The sequence below is a fragment of the Triplophysa rosa genome, linkage group LG13, assembly GCF_024868665.1.
Source record: "Triplophysa rosa linkage group LG13, Trosa_1v2, whole genome shotgun sequence".
Classification (NCBI taxonomy): Eukaryota; Metazoa; Chordata; class Actinopteri; order Cypriniformes; family Nemacheilidae; genus Triplophysa; species Triplophysa rosa.
This window is the reverse complement of record NC_079902.1, coordinates 9,804,598-9,829,674: the sequence shown is the minus strand read 5'-3', so window position 1 is coordinate 9,829,674 and position 25,077 is coordinate 9,804,598. Positions and strand designations below refer to the sequence as shown.

Below are 25,077 nucleotides of genomic sequence, written 5' to 3'. Positions count from 1 at the left end.
CCTGCCAGGATTTCCTCTGCAAGCATGTTTATGTGGAAACAGGCATGTTTATATACCCGGTGCCCAGACGAAACGACCCAGTAAAGTCCAGACATCTCTAGGCATTTGCTGCAGGCATCTGAAGAAAAACTGTGATGGCTTTGATCACTGCGCCATGACACAATCGTGTACAATGACATTTTCCTACAGACTTTCTTTCATGTGTGTATGCCCAGTGTTGTAATATAGGTCAGGCTTTCATAAATCTTTCTCCGCTGGATTACAGCTTTACTATGCAGAGATGTAGCATCGCAAATAAAAAGCTGGTGTATCAGAGCTTACTGCCAACTAGCACAGTAAAAAAACGTTTAAATAAACTGTTGGACCAAACAGTTCCCACATACTTCGAAAAATAGCCTTCAGCACTGTACATCCTTTAAAAGCCAATAATTCTTCAATTCTTCAGTAGTAATACATAGATTACATGAATTGCCTGCATGAATTATGAAAGAACTTAAATGACACAACATGCTGGGTTTATAAGGGCCCTGCCTGTGTGTCACATAACAAAGAATTGTTTTTTATACAAGTGAACTTATATAGCACAGTAATGTCTGTGAGACACAAAAGGGCAACAGCTATTTGATTGAACTATGTCCTTTGAGTCTATTGCCAATGTCTTGTCCTTCATATTTGTGTTGACAGTCACAGCCTTGCAGACACACTCAATGTTCAGCAACACATGTTGACCTCTTATTGCATGAGCGCTGCCTATGTATATGGAGTTTATCAAAAGACCATGAGACTTTCATTATTTATCAACAATGACCCAGCTCTGCGTCAACCATCAACACCCTGAAGCATGGAAACACCACCACCAAAATGGGCCGTTGCACCTGGGTTATGAAAAGGGGAACACAAAGTCACGCAAACCCAGATCTAATGGCTTTGTTGTAGTTTCAGGATTATGCGGTTGAAGCTTTATTAAGCTGGATAAACAGATTTGAAGTTTGCAGTTGAGCTTTGCAGTGACTGGTGGAGTGAGGTGGACCTAGGAGGACTATTTTTAAACATTGGCGGATTAAGTTTTGAAGTAAATTGAATTGAATTGATGAAACCTTTTAAGCCATCTCATGTGATGCTGGGCTCATGGGGTAGTTTTGTGTAAAACATTTTTTTTTCAAAATTTCTAAATAAACACTGATGTGATTTTGGTCAAAACAGACATAACAAATAATCTTTCTCACACCACTGGAAGGCAACAGATGTGTACCTGACAGCGGGGGATGCTTTCATTTGTTTTTGCTATCAGTTTGATCGGGCAGTGGGAACCTACGAGCCATCAGATTTCTCTCTAAAGGTTCATGGGAGAGGTGACTCGACCAGGAATTTTTTCTACATCTGGAAAAGACTTTCAGTGTCACCTCGAGCTGTGCACAGAAGGAAGCAATCGTCCCCTACGTCTTGTTGTCCTCTGTGTATTATTTCACCTGCTCCAGCCTAAAGCCTAAACGCAGGTCCCAATCAGATTATAGAAATTAACTTTCCAAAGTCATTATAACAAAACCCACATCTGTGCGAACGCTGCGGATTTAAAGCGTAATCTCCACCTTACAGAGTTATACTCAAAGTTTACACACGATTTCTCACTATTTTCCCAAGGTTTGCTGAGGCAACCAACAGTTTGGTGTTAAACCTCAGGGGCCTGGTACCACCTGTGACGCACACATCTGTGCTTAGCGGGACTGCCCTATGAGGCCAGGACCTGACCCACTTCGCTCCGGGTGCGAGGCTGGGAAAAGCTCACTCAGCCCGGCTCGACTCAGGCAGCTTCATCTAGCTGTGTGGTGTCATCAGCAATGTTCTTCAGTCGGGCCAGGCCTGATGAAATCTATTTTCATCAGCCTTCTGGTCCAACAGATCTTCAGTCTGTTTATTTGGTTGTAGCCAGCGTCACCATGGCAACAGTGGTGTGAGAACTCTATAACGGAGAGTGAGACAGCAAAAGGGAAAAATAAGTTATCCGTGAGTCATATTGGCCGCCCTAGAGATTACTTCACTATAAACGGTTGTATGGGTGTTTGGGGCATTTGCATTAGAATAATGTGATAATTAACCACATCCACATTTTTGTAACCCACTGACACAAAACCCACTGATTAATTGAAAAAGAAAACATTAACTACTACAATTGGTTTTGTTTGTTTTTCCATATATTAAAAGAAACATTTTCGTAAGATTCCATCTCATTCTCATCTCATCTTAACCTAGAGTATTACATCTTCTGCTACAGCCCCCCATGTACGTTTATCCACCCACTGCATTGAGATCTTCCCTTTTTGTTTTTTTTACAGGATGATTCAGGACCTAAACTAAGACGTTTCAAGCCTCATATGGCCACACCATAACTTGGCACGCCTGCTTCACAGAGTAGTCAACAGTAGGGAACGCCCAGCGACAGATGATATGAACTCCTGTTGGGAAGCAAAGTCCCACAGCTCCTTAGCATGGGCATAAACAGACGCTCCCGCTGGAGTCTGGAGAACTGAAAGTACTTTAACACCACCAGTGCTAACAGAGCGATTCAGGGTCATGAGGACAGAAATACTTGTGAAGTTAGAAGTTCGCCACATTTGTTATTTTTATACACCCCCTGCCTGCTTACCTACTATTGTGGCAGACAATGTCGGTGCATTTTTGCTGAAAGATAACAGAAGAATACACAATGGAAAAATGCTGTGTTTTTAGTCTTGCGCACCTGTGTTCAACAATAAGTGACACCTACATTTAACCACTACTCATTTGAAAGCAAAGGCATAAAAAATTAAAAAGAACAATTACACGTGACCTGACATTTACTCCAAAGACTTGTTCTAGAGATTTAGACTTTTAACTTTTCTCTGCATACACGCAGGGTCATCATGAGTTTATGAATTTTGTCAATAGACTCTGTGCAAACATTTCAGGTTTCTTGTTTCAGATGCACCGTGGGTCTAGTGTCAGGTTGCTGCCTCAGTCTGACAGGTAATGAAAACAAGTCAAGGGTTATGACATGAAAGAATTGCAGTTTTGCAGACAATACGACAAAGCACCAGGCGAGACAGGAGTTGCGTCAGTGGTCTGGGATCGAGTGCAATATAAACACAAGAATGCAGATTAACACGACACGGAACACTTGGTATGTAAACTCACGATCAGATATAATATGGATGTCATGTGCAGCTGCAGGCTAGATGTCAGGTTTACAATAGTCACTTATGAACCTCATATGGCTTGATATCTTTGATGGTGTCTCTCCGTTTAAAGGGTGGAGTAGGAGTGTGAGAAAATTCACATGATGTCCCACTGAAATGATTAATAATTCCTGAAACAGCAAATGAAGAGGGATTTCATGACATTTGGAAGTCCAGATATCACAGTCTGCCTGCTTTGTCATAACTACACGATGTAATGTGCGAGGAGTAAGCATATGTGGTTTTTAAAGGAGGCAGGAGAGACTCAACAATCAGGAATGTTCGCCTCTCCCTCTCAAAATTGTCCTACATGTCTACACTCACAAACTTTGACCTCTTGACTAAGTTGATAAGAAGCATGGTCAGCATAGGCTTACGATTGGGAGGTTGGGCATTAAAAAGCTGGTACACTGTCAGAAAAAAGGCATAAAAGCTGTCACTGGTACGGGTCCTTTTAAAAAAGATCCTAATATGCACCCTTTAGGTACAAATACTGTATATACCTTTAAGGTACTTTAATGCACATGTTTGTGATTCTTTTCTTCCGCAGAAGCAAATGAAACATATTTTGAAGAAAGCTGCAAACAACATTGTCCTTCAATGACTTCCATTGCATGGACACAAAACCACAGAGACATTCCTCAAAACATCTTCCTTCGTTTTCCACAGAAGAAAGAGACATATACCGGTTTTGAACAATACAAGGGTGAATAAAATATAGCAGAATTAAAAAAAATTTTTTGGGGGGGTGTTCAATTCTGGTCATGCATGGCATTCAGATATCATGCAAATGTTTTACTTTTATTCATAAAAACAGAATCTCTAAAGACAATTTTCAGGAAAAAATCAAATAAAGCTTAGTCTTTATTAAAAATGTTTTAGCTAGAATGATGTTGACTGCCCTTAATATGAACTAATTCCTGAGCAGTGCGTGTGTACTACTCAACCACAGAGCACACTAAAACACACTTAACCACTAAAAACCCACAAATACATCTTTCCCGATACTACCACACCCGATAAGACAAAACGACTGGCAGACAGGGTGCCTCAATGTCATCCAAATGCAACAACAAACTCCCAAGGTCAGTTTATTTAACAGGTGAGTTTTCTCAGGACACCTATTTTAGTGATATTAGTATGGACACTGCATGCTATAAACTGCCGCCAACCTTAACTAAACAAAAACTACACAAGTCAGGGGATATGTGATTAAACAGCGCCTAAGAAAAGCTCCAGACAGTCCTTAACATATGGACTTGTGCTCCAAGCCGGAAGTCTTATTTAACGCTAATAGACATCTGTGTCAGAGCCTTGTTTTCCCTGCACACAGATAGCAATTTGAGTTTGACATGTTCAACCACCTGTGTTAAAGCTCTTGCTATAGTCTATTACATCCATTCACAGCCATGTCTGGAGACTGCCATGTTTACCCACAGTGCTCTCAAACTATAGGCGTAAACCAGCTGTGTCCACCCACAACACAATGACTATACACATTGCTAATAATTAATAAAATATGAGAAAGTCCGGAAACGTGTTTGTACATGAAAACGTTTACTGTAGACTGAATGCAGGTCTTCCCCAGGCTTAAGATGAACCTGAGAAAATGTATTTTGAGTCACTACGCTTGCAGAACGAGATGCAAATGTGTTGCCAGGCGACCGATGACAACAGTGACCGATGCTGTAAGACACACCCAGGCAACCAGTTGTGTGGCAAACCAATTTTGTTTCTTGGCACAGAATCTCCTTGTGTAAAGCACATCCTGTTTTGAAGCAGGCAGGCTGGCTTTGGAAGAATTAAGCACTTCATCATATCATGTACTAACAACACTGTGGAGTAAACCAAATGCGTGTTCAGAGGTTTCGAAACTCTCCTACAACGTGGGGAAAACAAGATCAGACAAAGACCAAACACACGCTTTCAGTTCTTTAACACGGTGGTATAAGACAGATTCTACAACACAATTTTTATTTTTACATTTAATCATTTTAGATGATACAACTTATTTTTCTTAGAAGCATAATCGTATCGGAAAGTCCTTTGAACTTACTACACAAAAAGGAAAATCTTTCGTCATTTACTCGAATGACATGATCATTCCAAACCTGTATGATGTTTTGAAGAACGTTGGTAACCAAACAACATTGGCCCCCATTGACTTCCATTGTATGAACACAAAACCACTGTGACATTTCTGAAAATATCTTCTTTTGTGTACCACAGAAGAAAGAAAATGTATAGTTATTTAACAACATGAGGATGAATAAATGATGACCATTTTTATTTTTGGGTGAACTATTCCTTTAAATATTGACTACTGATATAAAAGGTTTCTTAAAATAATATTTCTTGAATTATTTTGATGAAAAAAAACCATGATTTAAAAACATTAGCATGTAAAAAATGTTTGATCACATTTTTATACAGTGTTTGCAGAGCCATTGAGAGATAGTCGCGAGTCGCGACAACGGAAGTTCACATTTTTCGAGCGACACATGATTCATGGAGCCTTCAGATAGTTCCAGGAAGTTATATTTTTACTTTTAATTCTTTATTTCTGTAAAAAAAATCATTAAACAACTTACGTCTTTAAATGTGTTAAAAGTTTACCTCAGTTGGTCTGTTTAGCCGCAGCTCCATGCGTTTCTAGTAACTTCCGGGAACTATTGAGAAGCTCCATGAACCGCTATTGCAATGAAAAAACTGTTCCATTGGAGTCAACGGAGTTGACGCGACTCTCTCTCTCTCAACGGCTCTGACACCGTTTCTACACCGGACTCATGACAACCTGCTTGTTCTCAATAAGTTTGTCGCATCGCGCCGCACCCAGTGTCGACAAAATTTAAAATTATAATGTGTTCGAATGCGTTTCTAATGACTTTTGTCGTGTCGCGTCGCGCCGGTCGCGTCCGGTGTAGACACAGTGTGAGTGTATGTAAAATGCATATTTTCATTGGCATTGGTTCATATTGTGTACTATAGAACAAAAATGACAGGATCAGAAGAAAAGTTTAAAAAATATCTTTGTGTTAAAGATATCTGGCATGTTTTATTGCATTATGTTGTAAAGCGGAAGCGAACGCTGTTACACATTGTCCCAGGCTATGTAACATTAACAGAGCTGTAAGCGAGCATACATGATCGTGTCCTTGTAAGGGCAAAGTCATCCATTCGTCAAGAGAGACACGACTACAAGAGTAAACACGCCAACTTTGATTTGTGGACTTCATGTGTGAGCTCAAATTAACCATTAATCAAAAAATCTCTACAAGGGTGTTGTACCTGTCTACTAAACTAAGAGCGTGCAGATACACCTCAAGTAAAAAGGACAGGCTTTTTTAATCGATAACATGTGCTTTAACATGATGCCATGTGCGGCGATGCGCTAACGTCCTCTGGCACAATTCCTGGAGCAGAGATCAAGATTAAACACTTCCCGTGTAAACAACAATGTAACACACATGGGTTATACCTCAAACAGTTCTGCACAGCAACACGACAAGAATGTTTTTATGGATCCATAATTGTGCAAACCTGTTCACATGATCCTGGGGAAACATGACCCGTTTACGGGAAAACAGGGTACTTTCCTTAAAGGGAAAGTGATAGTTGACACGAAGTTCCTTTCAGTTTTGAATGCAGCTTAAGCCATTGTAACATTCGCCCACGTATCCTGACGTTGCGTTTTGCTTTTCACTGGGAAACAAATTTGGATCGTGTCATTTCTTGTAAAAGGGCTTGATTTAACCAAACAAATGCTTTCCAACGTCACTATAACAAAGTCTAGAGGAAGCACTGTCTATAATGTATAATGTGGGTGGACAACATTGGCTATAAACAACCTAACTAATGTGGACATGTGGCGTCACCGTTACGTAGCTCACAACAGACTGCTAGGGATAAATCGCTGTCCACAATTAGTTTGTCACAAGCTGAAACCTCTCACCCACCCACCAACGTCTCAACCCCCGGATGAGATGTTAAACATTTATAGACGTCCAATGATCTGAGATCTAAGCGCATTTCCGACCACAGGCAGAAACACCTCACTTAGTCCAGGAAAAGCATGAGACATCATTACATTTCATCATTTACCTAACGCGGACACCAGAACGCTGTCAATTAAAACAAGTGTGAACAACACGTCACAGAAACATTTCAAGGTCTGTTTTTTTTCTGGAAGTAATTCAGGTCACCGTTCCGTGCAGCTCGAGAGGGCAGAATAACAAGAGTTTCCTAAATGGTGTGGTCAAATCAAGATTAGATTTTACATTTTTTTTGTTTAATCTCTGTAGTCTAGGGGACTGTTTCTATGGTAACGCACACAGTGAGTGTAAACACAGACGGGGGAAGTGACGGCAGGAAGTGGCTGACCCTGATGACGCAGTCAGCGCTGTTTCGAGGGGAAGGGCATGTAAATGCAACACGTTTTTGCCATGTGCTTTCTACTGTCACATAAGATTTCTGCACCGTGCAACACAAACCATTAGCCGCGGCACAATTCATAAACAATGCATTGCATTGCTTTGCAGTTTGCACAAAATCTGTTTTGCTTTTTTGATTGTGCTAATCATTTATTTATGACATTTCAACCTGTGGGTGCCAAGCAGGGCGCTGAAAAAGGGCATTTCCCCTCGTACCAATGTTTTCTAAAAGTCCCTCCACCTTTCTGTCGAAACGCTTCATACGTCTTGCATCAGTCTTTACTACAACAGTCACTGGGTTCTACAAAATGACTGGCTGCTTAAGATGTCATACCACCGCTCCCCACGCCCACATTACCACCGAAGAGCAAAAGAAACGCATTATGTCATGCTTCTGAATGAGATATTTTCGAGATCACGGCCTAATGTGTTTGCAGTGGGATGCTGGTGCAGCAAATTCATTCATTTCTCCTCTCTCACAATGGCCCATTTGATGGTCTTCATGGGCAGGGCTCCCAACCGCCTGGCTAAATAAACAGGTGAGGCATATGAATTCTAAATTTGGTCAAACATTAAACCTAGTTTGCACTTTTACCCGTGAGACACTTTCCTGTATTTCCTTATTTGGCCGTCCACGTTAATGGGCCTTAAAGGGTTGGGAAAACAAAGTTGTTTGTCCACAATGAAGGCGGCTTTGGTTTACAAAATCATTCACTGTAAATGATCCTCAAACTTATCTTTTACAATGTATATTTTGATAATAAAACTACTACTGTACAATATACACATGGTTTAAAGAGCATGTATTATTCTTCTGCTGGTATAGTTAATATAGCGTACCCCCTCCGCTATACTCCCCATTCACTTCCAGCAGTTGCAAACCAGCTGGATCTGGTTCTTCCCTGTTCCCTCTAGTACTCTCAGGGGAAACTGAAAATCAGTCAACCAACTTGAGATGACTCACAGCTCGGTTACCAAGGTCTTTGTTTCCCAATGAGAAAAACACACTTGTCCAAGCATTCGACGCTGCCTGTTTTTGTACCCAGACAGGGAACCCCTCATTATATATGGAAAGGGCCACGTCATGTCTTTTGCGTTTTGCTGAACTTGGCTCTCATTCTCCTAATTTAGGTTGTTCAAGGATCTGCACACAAAGAAACCACACACAGCATTTGAAAACATTTTCCATATGATTCCACATAATGAAAAAAAAAGCTGTGATTAAAGCAAATATATTTTAACACTTCCCAGAACTCATCTATTTGTCTAAAGATGAAACAATCCACAAAAGTTGGGTTTGAGACTACAAACAAATATGAATGTTTTTTATTCTGGAACAATGACCATTACAGTCATTGAAGGCTCATAACTCTATGGAATACCAAACAAAAATTTAAAGGATAGATTGTCAGGCACACAGACAAACAATTGTTGACGTCACACTAGAAACCTGAATGTGCACTTTACATATTTCATTAGGTGAGGTGTCAGCAAAATACAGCTGTTAGTCAAACTATGTTTCTGTCAAAGTTTACTCCGACTCAATGTCTGTAGATAAATGTGAAATTACATTACAAAACATTGTTGAAACATGCAATGTTTATGTCAGACTGCTTTGTGTTCAGAAACTGGTGACCCCTATGCGTGACCTATGGTTTGACACCAAGAGAACACGTCCACTAGACACTCCTACAAAGGATCACAGAAGATTATTGTTACATAGTAAACCAATTAAAGGCCTCAATGAAGACCATCCGCTCCAAAGTGGCTTAGGCTCAGTATGGTTTTATTTAGACGCTCAGTAGCCAGGGGTCAGACGACTAACATCTTGCAGACATATTAGCCTTTCAGAAGCGATTAGGTCCTGACGCATTACGCTAGCCTATTTTCAGACGCCTTGTTTGCCGGGACTTTTCCAGTGTAAACACGCTGGTACTCTTATGGCGCTCAATGACCTACATCTCCCGTTGAGCTGCCATCCATTTGGACGCGCCCGTTCCATGATGAATGAAGACTTTTACCTCCTTCAAATTAGGGCCTCCAAAATCTGAATACAGCTTTAGCTAAAATTAGAGCGTTAAACCAAAACACACAGCCGGCGTGCATACTCCTGAGGGAGTATTTCCATCCTGTGCTCGGTTCACATGTGTTTTTTATTATTATGGTGAAGACTAAGTAAATGGATCAGTAACAGCGCAAACAACAACAACAACAACACGAAAAAGAAGATTTAAGGGTTTACAGGCACACAGATTTACTTGGAAATGATGAGTCAAAATTTGGGTCACACAAGAGGGAGTTAGAACATTAACCCGATGGCATCCTGAAGTCTGGTTCTCCAGACGCATGTTAACTAATGAAAACCCCCTCTAAGTTTGCAGACTGATAAAATTTAACCAAAATGGATTTCAGGCTGTTTAATAAAAGCCCATTAGCATTAAGATGAACTTTGTTCTAGTAAAACTTTTGCTGAAAGATAATGTGTCAGTGTTTCTCTCAGTCCTTATTATGATACTTGGTGTTTAAGTTGTGTCCCATTTACTGCTTATGTAACAGAATTTGATATTTACTTCAATAAGACAAACTAATACTACACTCTAAAACATGCTGGGTTCTTTTTAGAGATGCACTGATACAAAACGTATCCACTGATACCGATTATTCAGAGCGTTACCTGCCGATACCGATGCTGAAGATTAAATTAATATTTCTTAACTTTCTGAATGTTATTAATTCATATAATATAATTCATATAAATTAATCCGGACACCAAACTTGGATTCGTCCCTTTTGACCCAATGCTGCGTTAAAAATAAGCATTTTTTAGAGTGCAGGGAATGAAATGTGTGTATAGCTGGAAAGTTATTAGTATGTTCTTTCTAGATTGAGCTGCCAGGCATTTTGAGTTTTTCGAAGATTAGACAAGCCTAAAGTGTAGCTTCTCTTTTGGACTATCTACAGAAGCCGGGATCACTTGTGATTGATATTAGGAAATTGTGCTTGCGCAGAGCGCGATTAGAACTCCTAAAGTCACTATATTAGTTATTTGGGATATAAATGGAATGGCAGGGAAGAGTTGCTTGGCAATAACTAAAGCACAGATATTGCATTTTGGCTCCAAGAAGACCAAGTCTTGGCAATCGCCTAGGACTTTCTTCGGATCGCCTTCACGCCAGATGCAAGTTCGGAGTACGGTCATTGGCAGGACTGTTGTGTGAATGCCAATGTTATTACGTAATCTGAACTGAATATGTATTTTATGTCACATTTTAATATTAATGAAAGAAAATACTTTAAACTTGAACATAAAATCGAGCATTTCCCGCTGATTAATGATGTTTTATTAACAAGGTTCAGGAGGAGTACGTGCAGATAACTAACTCGGCTGGCTATCGATTAGCAATCACAGCAATCATCCTATCAGCCATATAAATAGTCAAGCCGTCTTGCCTCCATTCTCCAGAATGTCTCGCAACATCCCTCCTCCACACCACTATCCCGTGTCACCTCAGCACCGGGGGTGACCGAGACACACCGGGCCCGGTGCCCTCTCCCAGGTCAAGGGCAGGTGCTCCGAGTTCGGGTTGAATCACCGAGCTCGGAGCCCTCGCCCCGGGACAGCATGCCACATACGCATACTATCTGTCCCACCTTATTATCTGCGAGGTGAACTCGTGAATGTCTCTTCTCTAACCTACACTTCTTTACTCCCTCAACCAGATTTTCATTTTCCTTCCTCGTGTCTCCAGACGCTGTATATCACTTGCAATGCCGAAGAAGCCATTCCGCTTTATCTCCTGGTCTGTTTCCTGCGTGCTGATCGGTGCATCCTGAAAATCTGCTGAACCCCACCCTCTCCATCCGGTCTGCTGCTCCCGCACCTTTCAGCACTGCACACCGCATACAAAACACAGTGAGCTCCCCGTGCAGGGAGTAGTCGGCAAGGTAGGTCACTAGGTTTGTAGAACACAACTAATCTGAATGGCTCTGGGTTTGCCTTAATAGATACTTATCAGTTATGAACCATCCCAAAGAGAGTACTATGAGTCAAAGTGGTGGCACCTACAATGAGTCATAATGTCATTTTAGATCAATTAAAATTGAGTGCAGGAATGCTTTTTAAGGGGCTTACTATCTATTCCTTGATATCCTGACATGGCCACGGAGTCTGAAAATATAGAACTCAAGACAGCCGTTGGATGGTATTGCATCGTTGTTATTTGGATCCATCAATATTCGCGGCACTAAAATGCATCATAAAACTGGGTTACAGCAGACTCTCTTTTGAAATTTGTTCCTTGGCATTTTGCCTGGTTCTCTAATCAGATCGCAGGGTCGGGGTGTCTATCAATGTGCCAACACTTTTTACTTGCTCTTGGTGCTTTAAAAACAAGTTGAGTTGCTCCACTCATGTTACGCCATTGCAGGTGAGGCTGCATTCAGACAAGAAGCATCAAGGTACATCAACAAGATCGCTAGCCAAAACTACTCGTTCAGACAGAGAAAAGCAGCAGATAAGCTTCGGTGTCCATTTATGGATCTCCTGAAGCGATAGCACAGCAAACACAATACAAACAGTGTTATACCAGTGTGCGCTGACCAAGTCACATCTTGTGTGGTGAGTCATAATGAAACTGCACGATTTTTGCTTGATCTGAGAGGTAGTGCTCCCACTCTTTATCTGTTGTCTGAATTAACAGTGTACTGTATGTAGTTGCTATGCAACACTTGTTGGTAAATAAAAACGACATACAGGTATGTGTATATATTTAGATATGCAGCATTGCAGATTGAGTACACAGCACTTTCTAACTACACATACAGTAGTAGGTCTGGTCCTGAATGAACCAGGAGTTGTTAATGGCCTATGATGCATTCTACAACAAACAGAGCCATAATCGGTTGAAATTGTGCCTTATCAGAACAAAATCATCATTTCATTGTTCTCTGAATCTCACCATCCCTATTTCTACAAAATATGCATGAAATATGCAGAAAGCATGGTTCACACAAGAATGAAATTAGTCACAATATTCAATATACTTCCCTGCCATCTGTGTATCACCAAAGAATGCAGAATGTTTGGGTTCGGCTTGTTTTACAATGAAAGTGGATGGTGACCAGCGTCCACCAACAGAACACCATAAAAGCATGCATACTTTAAAAGGATAGTTCACTCAAAAAATAACCTCTCTGGTTCAAAACCTGCATATGACTCTTTCTTCGGAGGAACACAGTATAAGATATTTTGAGAGATGTCTCCGGGGTTTCGTTTCTATACAATGAAGTCAATGGGGGCCAATACATGTTCTTAAAAATATCTTATTTTGTTAAAGTCATAAAGGTTTGGAATGACCTGAGGGTGAGTACATGATAAAATTATTTTCAAAGTGAAATATCCCTTAATTTACATTTTTACTATAAACAAACACTATATTTCAAGTGTTCTGAAGCCACACTGTCACCATCCACTTTTACTGTGTGGAAAAGAAAAGCCTGTGGAAAAACCTGTGTAGCATTAAAGAATGTAATTCACACAGGTCTCACAAAGGTGAGTAAATAGGAAAAGAATGAACATTTTTCAACTGACTGACTTTATGGTTAAAATGGAAGAATAAAATGCATGTAAATACAGACGACTGCTTACTTCTACTGAATCCACGTTCTCAGCCTCAATGACATCTGACAAAAGAATCCCTATACTGTGCAACACAAATATAAAAAATGCTTAGAAGTCATAAAGCACAAGTGATGACTGACAGGTTGATGTCTGTGCATATATCACACGTTTCTCTGAATTCCTCTGTTTGGCAGCATGATTCAATATTTTCCACGAAAAGACTCAGGTAGTACAAAAACTCGCCTCGAGCAGCGACACAGCCTGCAAATCACCAATTAACCAATGAAGGTACAATAATGTGCGAGAGAACCTGACAGGCTGCTTCAAATGTCACAGTTTTCATCCTAAACTGACAAGCGTTCAATGGCTCGTGTTATATAAGCAGCCTCTCCATTCCAGCGGTAACTGCAGACTGACACCGTATGAAGAAGTGCCTTGTCAGGCTGAAGATTGCACATCTTGACTGCATGTGAACTTCTGAAATCTCTGAATTTTATTTCACTAAAGCCATTTTTCACATTTGTGAGATATTTAGCAAGATGATGGATGATCGATGCCAAATGCCTCAAACCACACATCCACCTACATGCAACACGAGACGACTGTGGTCTAAAGTTACATAACAGACAAGGGCTCCCCTGCTGGTGATATGTGATATTACAAGTCTACTGATAAGGCAGAGAACTGGCATACTGTACATCCTTTCTGTCAAAGTGGTTTTATTTGGTATTTGTTTTTAGAATCTAAATATTTTATTACCTTATTAGAGAAGTATTGTTGTTAAGTTTTGATTAGGTTTCCTTTTCTGATAAGGCATGTGACCGTATCAATTTTTTACTATAATTGAAAAAAGCTAAATGCTAGGATATTTTGTTATGTTGAATTGAATAGTCATATATTCACAGTAATCAATTGGCGCCATGCAACTTTTTAGTTAACGATTGCATTAAAAAGATATCAGCATGCCTAAAAATATATACAGTTATGTACGTTCTTCACATTATAGGTTTTATTTACACCAGCTCTTCATAAGTATTGCTTTAGAGCAGAGATGCATAACATTTTTCTATGAAGGGCCAGAAGTGAAACTTGATTGAGGACCATGGGCTGAAAGTGAATGTTGCATTATTCCAAATGGCATTATATTGCCAACTGTGAATCTCTCCAATATCGCCTGTTCACTGAGTGTTGAACCTGCACTTTAAAATATCAAAAAAATCTATATTAAATAAATGTCAAATTATCTTTTATTTTCTATATTCAATTAACATTTTAGTAACCCCCCACATTTTTTTCCCCACATTCCATCAATGGCAAGGCGGCCCATGGGACCTAGTTTGGGCATCTCTGCATTAGAGCATTCTGAATCTTGACTTATTGATAGAATGTAAGTTACTGTAATTTCAGATAAACGTAAACAATCATTCTTATATGCAATCTAGAATTATTCACCGGATTTTAAATAGCCCACATCAACAAATATTGTGTAATAATCTGGAATAGTCGTCAATAATACAATTTATGATATTATATTTGCTGTGTAATATCTATTGCAAACACTTCTGATATGCATTTTAGGTATAATGGTATAAAAAAACAAATACTGTACATAAAAGTAAAAACCCACTTTTAGTTTTGATGTAACAAGTCTGGACTGAACTCCTTAGAGAACTCTTCTCGTTTACTTCAAACAAAAGTAAGTAAACGTTCCCCGTGAAGGAAACACAGTGTGACACCCATCCCTTCCACTTCCTGAAACAGGGTACAACCCTCACAAATGGAGTGTGTTGGCCTAGTAACTGAGAACTTACATAACTATTAAACATTTAACAATGCATCTTGGTTAAAAAAGGCCATAACAGACTTTAAAGGGGTAGTTCATCCAAAAATGAAAATTCTGCCATCATTTAGTCACCCTCAGGTTGTTACAAACCTGTATAGATTTCTTTGTTCTGCTGAACTCAAATGAAGATATTTGGAAGAATGTCAGTAACAAAACAGATCTCATCCTCCATTGACTCCCATTGTATTTATTTTCCCTACTGTGGCAGTAAATGGGGGATGAGATCTTTTTGGTTATAACCATTCTTCCAAATATCTTCCTTTCTGTTCAGCAGAACAAAGACATTTATACAGGTTTAGAACATCCCGAGGGTGAGTAAATGATCACAGAATTTTCATTTTTGGGTGAACTATCCCTTTAACAATCTAGCGTACTATTAATGATCCGAAAAAAAACACTGCCATGATCACTAGAATCCTCAAGCACAACCCAATTGAACTGGACTGCACATGCTCAGTGAATAAAAAAATAACACTTGCTCTAGAGGCTAACTGTGTCGTGAGTTCTCCCTAAAGTACAGAAAAGTCCTGCAAAAGAACTCGGTTTGGGCTGTACCTGGGCAGGTTTCCATGCATGTGTGTGAATTTAGCCTGCCAGGGGTACATTCGTCCCAGTGCTGGGAATACCGCTGACAAGATTAGAGGCATCACGCTGGCACGGCAATAAGGGGAGAGAGGGACAGGAAGGAGTTTTTCCAGACTGCTGACCAGACCTTATCCGCTGACGGCAGGCATTTGGTGGGGACAGTGCGACCTTTCCTTCCCCCTTTAATGGGAAAAACGGAGCGCTTGACAGGAAACACCCACGGTGGTAACAGGTGCACTTGAAAGGGTACACTAGCGTTTCTGCATCACGCACGCACAGAGATGAGCAGTGTGGTTTATAATGGCACAGCATGCGTCACATGAACACTGCTGAGTTACTGAACCCCTTCCTCTTTGAAGAAGCTGGGCCTTCATCTTAATTGACTCTTACACTGGGATTAAGACCCCAGGCCAGACGACGGGACCAGAGCGTCTGGAACAAACTGTTCATCCATTCACAATGCCTCTTGACAGCATCCCACTCCGATCTTTGCTTCTCTGAAGGGAACATTTACAAAACAAGTGCTCTCAGGCCCGGATTAAGAATTCAGGGGCCCCTGGGCACAAGTGTCTTGTAGACCCCCCGCCCCACATACATAAACATATTCATTTTTCTAAGAATAAAAGGGCAGACTTTGTCAATGATTATACTATAAGAGTAATTTGTCCATTTGTTCAACTTTATTTGTGTAACAAGCACTTCGCGACTCACGTTCTTATGTAAGCGTGTAATGGTAAACGGCATTAACGAATATTAGTTATACTGTTACGAGTCTGTGTAAGTAAACATTTTGCAATGTATGTAAAAGCACTCTGGATTTTCTAATAACTTAGGCTAAAAGTCGGTAAATTAAGGCAGATAGACCTGATCAACATCAATATAAAATTAATTATTGGCGAAGACACACCAAATACATGTAAAAAAACTCTTACCTTTTTAAGATTTTAAAGACAACCGTGAGGGTATTCTAACTGAACCTATATCTTATATTCACAACAAAGCCGTTCTCATTTACATCTTTTCAGTTTCTATAAAAAGCGGCGATTTTGGCTATATTCTTTCACACAACCTCTGTCATGGTAACCATGTACATATTTACAGACGAAATGGGTTCATGTTTACACATTCAAACAGTCGATAACAGTGACAGGTTGTTGGAAATGCTGTTTTGTACTCATTTCATTCAGGAGTCACCTGTGGAATGTGCTGCTTCTTCCTGCCGCTCAATGAGACGATCCCTGCGCGAGGAAAGAGAGACCTAGCACTCGCGGGGGACATTTTCCCACTGAAAGCTAAAGTTTATCGGAAAGTCGCTTGATTTATCGCATTGTGCTTCTGAACAAAAGCTGCTAAAGGGCTTGTAAAAGTTACTAAATCAAGAGACAGACTTGCGTACGTTAGAAACACGGTTATGTGTGCGCACTAGCGTGTGTGCGGCCAGAGAGGCACACGGCAGAATGAATATAGCGAAAACATTTTCTCCCCCTTTCTTGGGCCCCAAGCACGCATGGGCCCCTGGGCCTGTGCCCATAATGCCCATTGGATAATCCGGCCCTGAGTGCTCTGCTTAGAAAACAGCAGGGAATGAGACACGATGTACCAGCTCTCACGTGTGTAGAGGTGTGGACCCGCACACGAGCGATGCGTGCAGAACATTTACATTAGCTTTTCATGAAGAAACATACAATGAAAGCTTAGTTTGAAAGTATTGCTGCAGAGTTTCCTGAAAGTAATACCCTTTTGTACTGTAGTCCACATTTAACACAATGATACTGTATGTCTTTATAATGCACGTGACTAATACACAAAATATACAGTATACAAAAAACCAGCTTGAAATAAACTAAAATTTCAAATAACTTCTAGCCCTGGGAAACCAAAATTTGATTTGCTTTTCATCAGAGTTCAATAGCTTCAAAGCTATATAGATATTAGTGTACTCTTAAAAGTTGTTAAAATAGGGTGACCATACGCGTCCTGGCCATGTCATTGAGGTTCAGGTTTTATTTCAGAAAAGCAACTGTTATGAATGAAACAACAATGATAATACGTCTTAAGAGAAATTAAAATCTTTTTTTAACCGAAATGTGAGAACCTCGATGCTGCATGCGGTGGACAGATGAGACCTCCGGAGAAATCCTGGCCAGATCGTGTCCGGGACAAATGCCATGTACGGTCACATCAGTTAAAATGAACTGAGAGCTTTCTAGAATCTTTCAACGCTTTCACTTGTTTTGTTTCAATATAAAGATTTCAAAGAAAAGGAAAAAAACTGATCAGCTTCATGGGCTCTTTAAGATACTGTGAATTCCAATACATAATATTTATACAACCATATATACTGCTTATCAGGAAAACACACAAAAAATAACATTCAAGTCCCCAGATAATCATTACTGATTACTTAAAAAGTAATCAATCCTGTTTCTGAAAAACTGTTACATTTAACACATTGCTTTCGTCTGCCTCTCTCTTTCTCTAGTGCTCAGGTGTGGTAGTAAAACCACAGCGATGACATTTTATGTTTCAACAAGTCTTCTGAGCTGCATTCCTGCTGCCAACGGGTGTTTGTGAAGCATTTAACAGTCAATTAAGCAGTCACTTGTATTATTTGCGGTCTGACTTTGCTCTGGGCATTTTTAAACAAACTTCTGCATGAGCACAATTGTTGAGGTGTGACATGTACAAAGTGGCTTTCTTATTGGCTTAAAGATTGATATGTGATTGATGAAGAGCTACAGGTGAAGACACATTAAGAGTGAAGGCATTGCTGTAGATATCATCATATTGAAATTAATAAATAAGAAAGCATGCTTATAAATCTTAAAGGAATACTCCACACAAAAATGAAAATTCTGTCTTCATTTATTCACCCTCAAGTGACCACAAAATGTATTTGTTCTGCTAAACACAAAGGAAGATATTTGAAAATGTCAGTAACCAAACAGATCTCATTAAATGGGGATGAGATCTATAAAATCATCAAATTTGTTTCCATTTCCAAATGCCTTATTTATCGGGTGTCTTTTGAGCTGTGCAAATTGGTTAAGGTTATGTTTATGGTGGTAGAAAGGTAGAAACAGATTTGCAGAAAACAAACCATTTAAACAGATCAAAATAGCAGTGTTTTTGTCAATCAATCTGTTTTTTCTGTTCTGGGAATTATTGCCACTTGGTCGACTCAAGTCCGCTGTCCTAAATGTTGGACGTCTTCAGAAACATTCCAGACAAGCCTTAAAGTTCGTGGCTCTACGATTTCTGTCTGTGGTTTGGTTAGGCATAGTTGTTATAAATTACTATCGGAAGTCTATATTTGTTTTGGTTTGAGAGCTCAGGAACATTCTGTACCCAATTAAAATGTAAATACGAAAAGATGTAAGACACTAATTTGTACTGTTTTGGGTTAGGTTGGACTAGTGGGTGATCTTGTATTGCTTTGACGTTACAAAAGCCTCTTATTTGACCAAACAGTGTCAAAGAAACACTAAATTTAATTTTAAATTTTAGCTTAATAATATCTAATATATAATATAATATAATATAATATAATATAATATAATATAATATAATAATTTCTTAAAGGTAGCAGTGACTTTCTAAAAAAAGTCTATGAAGTTATATACTAAAATCTTTTATTTCCGATCTAAAATAATGTAAAAAATAAGTACCATAAAGCAAATACGTGGAGAAAGATGCAGTGGATAACGTTTTCAACATTACTTAGAACAGTTTCACGGTTGGCACATAACGCAAACATCACTATAGCGACTGCTGCCTCAGTCCGTACTGTCGGTTTTTATTTTGATCTCACTTGCTCTTATACCTCTGCAGAATGCAGAAGTACATCACATGACCACTGTAAGATTTTCCCATCCGCCTAAAGACAGAACATTGAAAAACCCTGAGGTTTTCGCAAACGCAACTTCCCCATATCTGATGGCAAATATTACATGAACAACGCCCCTAACACAACCGAGTGACAACATTTCCTGTCAAACGTATATTTGTGATAAAGCTGGTTCTTTTGAGATGGTTTGGTCCGTCCAGACTCTTTGACAAAATTGACAAAAAAATCACTGTCACCCACTGCATGTTCAGTGTGTATGGATGATTTAAGTTTAGTATTATAATAAAGGCTTTTGTTTCTATTATTGGAAAAGTGCATGCACCATTAGTCTGCAAAATTCACATGGACAGATGGGACAACCCTTTAGAAAATGTCACGTATTACAGAAAGTAATAAGAATGACTGCTTTTGGTTCTTAAGAGATCTTTGTCTATTATTTGAGTACTGGATTATAAAACATGCCTGTGGGTGCTGTTTGTGACAGGCCCAAGTTTACTGGCCCCACTTAAACTTCTGCTTTCCCGTGAAGTGCCAGTGAAGTGTGGGAGACTTCCTAGACAAAGACCATTTAGTACAGTTGGGGAACATGTACACAAGTGGGCCCCCTATGGCTCACTCATGGTACTGCAGTCTTAAACTCACATGACCCTTGTATTTGGAGCTTGTCTACATAGAAAGTACTGTATCACAGCACACAAACAGATTTATTCATCCTTTTTTAATGCAAAGCCGGACTTTTTCCATCAAAAAAAAACTTTCCCTGTGGCTTTAAAAGTCTAATGTCTAGTAAACAAAAGATTAGCACACAGTTTACAACTCTAATGATATTAAGCACTTAACGTTTACACCAACAAAGCTTTTGCCCAAATATTAAGAAAGTTGTAATATAATAAACTATTTGCTTTGGAATTAAAAGGACAGTTCACCCAAAAATAAAAATTCTGTCATCATTTACTCACCCTCGAGTTGTTCCAAATCTGTATACTGTAAATTTCTTTGTCCTGATTGTGGCCAAGGACTGTTTAGTTACAAGCGTTCTTCCAAATATCTTTGTGTTCATCACAACAAAGAAATTTATACAGATTTGGAACAACTTGAGGGTGAGTAAATGAAGACAGAATTTTCATTTTTGGGTGAACTGTTCCTTTAAGTGTTGTTGTTCATGATTCATTAGTATGAAGGGATGTTTTTCAAATGAAATGTGCTGACAATGTATTTGTGTTTATGGAGGGCACAGTGCCAGGTCGAGTTGCGTGCTGCTTCTGTTATAGAGATTCGTATCTGTTTTGATAGTAAAATAAAGATATTAGTCCTACTGTTCCATGTACGTGCTATGCGTGTGCAACGATGCGAAAGCAAAAACCTTTCTGGTTTTCACACTGTACAACCGATACTAACAAACATACACAAAAACACACAACGCATAAAACATCACATCATCACCAAGAGATCACAAGAAAGGTTGAGAAGCACAGAAAACACAAGGAATGGTTGGAGTTCACCCAAAAATGACCCATATTCACCCATTACTTTTTTTGTGGAAAAATAAAAGCTTCATTCACTTTCAACGTGTCACAATACAGCAGGGTCAACATTCTTCAACATTTATTTATTTAGGTCAGGAAAAAGGTTGCACAGGTTTGAAATGACATGGGGGTAGTTTGATCATGCGTTCTGTTTCCATGCTAAATTATATATTTTTAGGGAATCAATGGAATAAGCTCTAATGTAGCATTTTCCTTTTATTGTTCCTTAAGTGGAAATTTGATGTAATCCAGTCAAATGAAAGGATATTAGTACTCAAAACTCAGGAAATGTTGCACTCAAAAAAGAAAATACTCATCAAACTTTATGTAATGCTGAATTAGTTTATTTCCATGGAAAAGCGACTTACGGTTTTGATGGGAATGATTTAAGAATCATGGAATAACTCACAGAAAAAGGAGTGTACTAGGCGGCAACTTGGAAAGTAGCAGAGGAAGCTTTTTAGCCCTGTAAACTTGCTCCAAAAATGATGATGTTCTCTTTATTATTATATTTACAATATAACACAACACTGTACATTGAAAAGGTTTTTTTCTGAACAAAGCATGCATCGTTTTGCAAAACAAATGTGTTCTTATGCAACAGTCCATGGTAAATAAAGACTGATGTAAAATTTGATCAATTTAAAAGCGTCATAATAAATGTACCATACACTTTTGGCAAGATAATAAGGTTAGATTACGTAAAACGTCAAAACGTTTTTTTTCTCACATTCAATCCAATGGCAGAGGTCAACAATAGGTTTGACATTACACAACTTGTTCATACCATGCGGATCACATGACCTTCGGTTTAAAGATCTCTGTGTACTTTGAAATGGCACAAGCCAATGCCAATCAAAATCACACTGCAAGACTACACCCGTCTGCACAAACGGCTAATTTCTGTCTGCGTATTTGGTTCACCGGGAGACATGTGAGCGTGTCCTAAAAACAAATCAGGAGTCCTCTTCTGAGCTATGACACACTATGAAGTACTCCTCCAAAGCATACAGTGTTTCTGGGGTTTAATCATAGGTCATGAAAACATATCTCTTCTTGCATTGCAAAGTGTTTACCTCTCATATATCTTCATTATGACCTTAACCGTACACATTGCTCTTTGTGATCTAGCTTTACGGTAACGTAGTTTATTTGTACACAATCATAATGACTGCATTCAGATTTAGACAAGCAACATTAACAAAGCAAATCTATTCTGGACTCGTGATGCGCAAATGTTTCATAATGGTTTTCTAAACAACGGCTAAGAGATTAGTCAAAGGGAACTTTTAAAACAAATGCGTAAATGTAAATGTATGGTTGGGGACACAAAAATCGTGCCTAACTGCCTACAGGATAATTGCGACAGGGCATATTGAGTTCGTCATAAATAACCCTCTCTGATCATTACACTATTTTAGAGACTACCTACAATCGATACATGCAGAAGGGATGAAAGTTTTCAATAAATCAAGCTCGGGTCATTTAAAAGGTCTAATGCTGTGAAAAATATCTTCAAGTTGTGCTCTCCGATAAGTACAACCTTGAAGCAGAAACATGGGTCACGTAGACAGTTTGTGTTGTCTGTAGCAAAACACATGGTGGGTTGTTTGGGCACAAAAAGAATAATAATGTGCAGAATTTGTGTGCAGACAACCTTTGATCAGATGATAAGAAAAACATCTAACAGGTGATTGTGATGACAAAAGCAATATCAGTGTCTCTTGAGTAATTTCCCCTCTGGAACTAGTAGCAATAGAAACATGACTATAGACGTCTAATCTACACAAATGTAACTATTGGTCTTATACTTTTACGTTGAGTATGAGACTGTACAAGTTTGCATTTGCGTTTATACTGCACTTTATGTGTGCACTTTTTATACAAGTACTCATGGATGTGCATGTAAATATGTATGCATAATTCAAAAAGCGTATAATTCACATATGTATATGTATAATTTGCATGTGCTCTTTTCTTTCTTTTTTCCCTATAATGAAGGTAAGTGGTCGCTGGAGGATTTGCAAAGGAAGAAGTTTCACTGAAAACATTCAACGTGAACTCTTAAAAATAAAGGTGCTTTATGATGCCGTAAGAACCTTTTTTTGTCTAAATGGTTCCATAAAGAACATTTAAAATCCTAAAACCTTTCTGTTTCATAAAAGGTTATTTATGGCGAAAAAAGGTTCTTCAGATGATAAAAAGGTAAGAAAGAGCTGGTTCTTTAAAGAACCTTTGATTGAATGGTTCTTTGTGGAACCAAAAAGGGTTCTTCTATGGCATTGCTGTGAAGAACCTTTTAAGCATCTTTATTTTGAAGAGTGTATGACAATAAACTCTTTCATCTTGAATGACATAGAACAGTCAGAATAGATCAGTATTGTTGCCTGTAACAGTTAAGTGTATGTGTATGTCTGTGTACAAGTTTGGCCCATACTTAAACTTTCTGACAATGTCATCAAAATATAATGACAACTAAATTAAATTTAAATGAAATTGAATTCAGATTTTTGAGAACATCTGAACTAGAACATAATTTGGAAACATCAAATCAGTCAAATACTGTTATGCTATAAATCTAATAATGCCAACTGGTTTGTGTCTGGGTTAAGTTTAGGGGTAGGTAGAAAAAATTATCTTTGTATAAAATTATTGCATTTACATAGAGTCATTATTAATACACTGTAGCTTTAAAACTGTGTGTGCACGCATGAATATTGTTTTGATTCTGTGTTTACTAGTTAATGTGACGTCGTACTATAGTTGAACATGAATTCTCAAATCTCCGGCTTGCGACAGCAATTATATTAATTTGTTTGTGGAACTTGATGTGCAGACTGACAGACTGTTGTACTGCGTTACATGAGTCAAAACACACCTCACAAACTACCAGTGTCCAAATACTTCAGTCTGACTTTACTACTCAATTGGACAATGAATTTATGACTGTATTTTGCACCCAACCTGTAAACACCTGTGAACAACATTATGTTAAAGTCAATAGCCGTAAGAATGATGTGCACATGGGAACAAACATCGTTTCTACACTGTTTCCACAAAACAAACTAAAAATGTTAAATTTTTTACCTCAGATTCACAAATGCACACTGTATGTTTTATGAAAATCTCCAGCTAAAATTCTAATAACACTCAAGACCGTAGTTCCCCACGTGTCACATGGTTTTGTTAGTCACACCAAGTGTGTGACCTCAACACAGCTACTACCCTGATAGCACACATACATCTGGTTTACGTCTATTTGACGTCTGCATTTACATCTGCAAGACACAATACATCGTTTGCTCATCTGCAATACGTCTCGGAGATGTCTGCTGTCAGACGTCATATAGACATCTAGAAGATGTCTGTAAGATGTTTATGATTTAGAATGGATGTACAACAGCTCTTTCTAAGATGTTTAGCAGATGTTTTTAAGCAGCAGATCTCCAGATCTTTAGCAGACGTATTACAGACGTTCAGACGTCTCCGAGACGTATTGCAGATGAGCAAACTATGTATTCAAGATGTCTTGCAGATGTAAATACAGACGTCAAATAGACGTAAACCAGATGGATTGTGCTATCTGGGATATTGTAGGTCAGTTATGAAACATCACCACAATCCCAGACTTTACTGAACACAAAGATTTCCATATCTAGCCATAATTCTTTATCTTTAACAAATACTAGACTGTACATCTAAAACAATCTCTATGCACACAGGCACACGACAAGCAAACTTCGAGAGAGGAACTTTATAGTACAAAATGCCCTGGCTATTATTAGCAATAAAGTTAATCTACAATCAACTTCATTTAAAATGCAGGTGAAGAATCAACATCTCACATCTAATCTCAACTATTTACCAGATATATATCGGATTAATATATAACAAGCTGCGGTAATACATATATAAGCAATTCACTGCTTCACAACAAGTGCTACTGTGTGCAAGTATGGTGTGCTGTTTGCTTAGACATGCAGAGAACAAGAGATAAATAATGTTTTTCTCAGC

General features: G+C 38.8%; 1 long non-coding RNA gene across 1 annotated transcript; it reads left to right on the top strand.

The window, feature by feature from the left end:
* Positions 1–8,040: 8,040 nt before the first annotated feature.
* On the top strand, positions 8,041–23,308 carry LOC130564157 (uncharacterized). Its single transcript, XR_008964207.1, has 3 exons — positions 8,041–8,181; positions 11,392–11,587; positions 23,065–23,308. It is a non-coding gene; the product is annotated as an uncharacterized LOC130564157 (long non-coding RNA).
* The last annotated feature ends 1,769 nt before the right edge of the window (positions 23,309–25,077 follow it).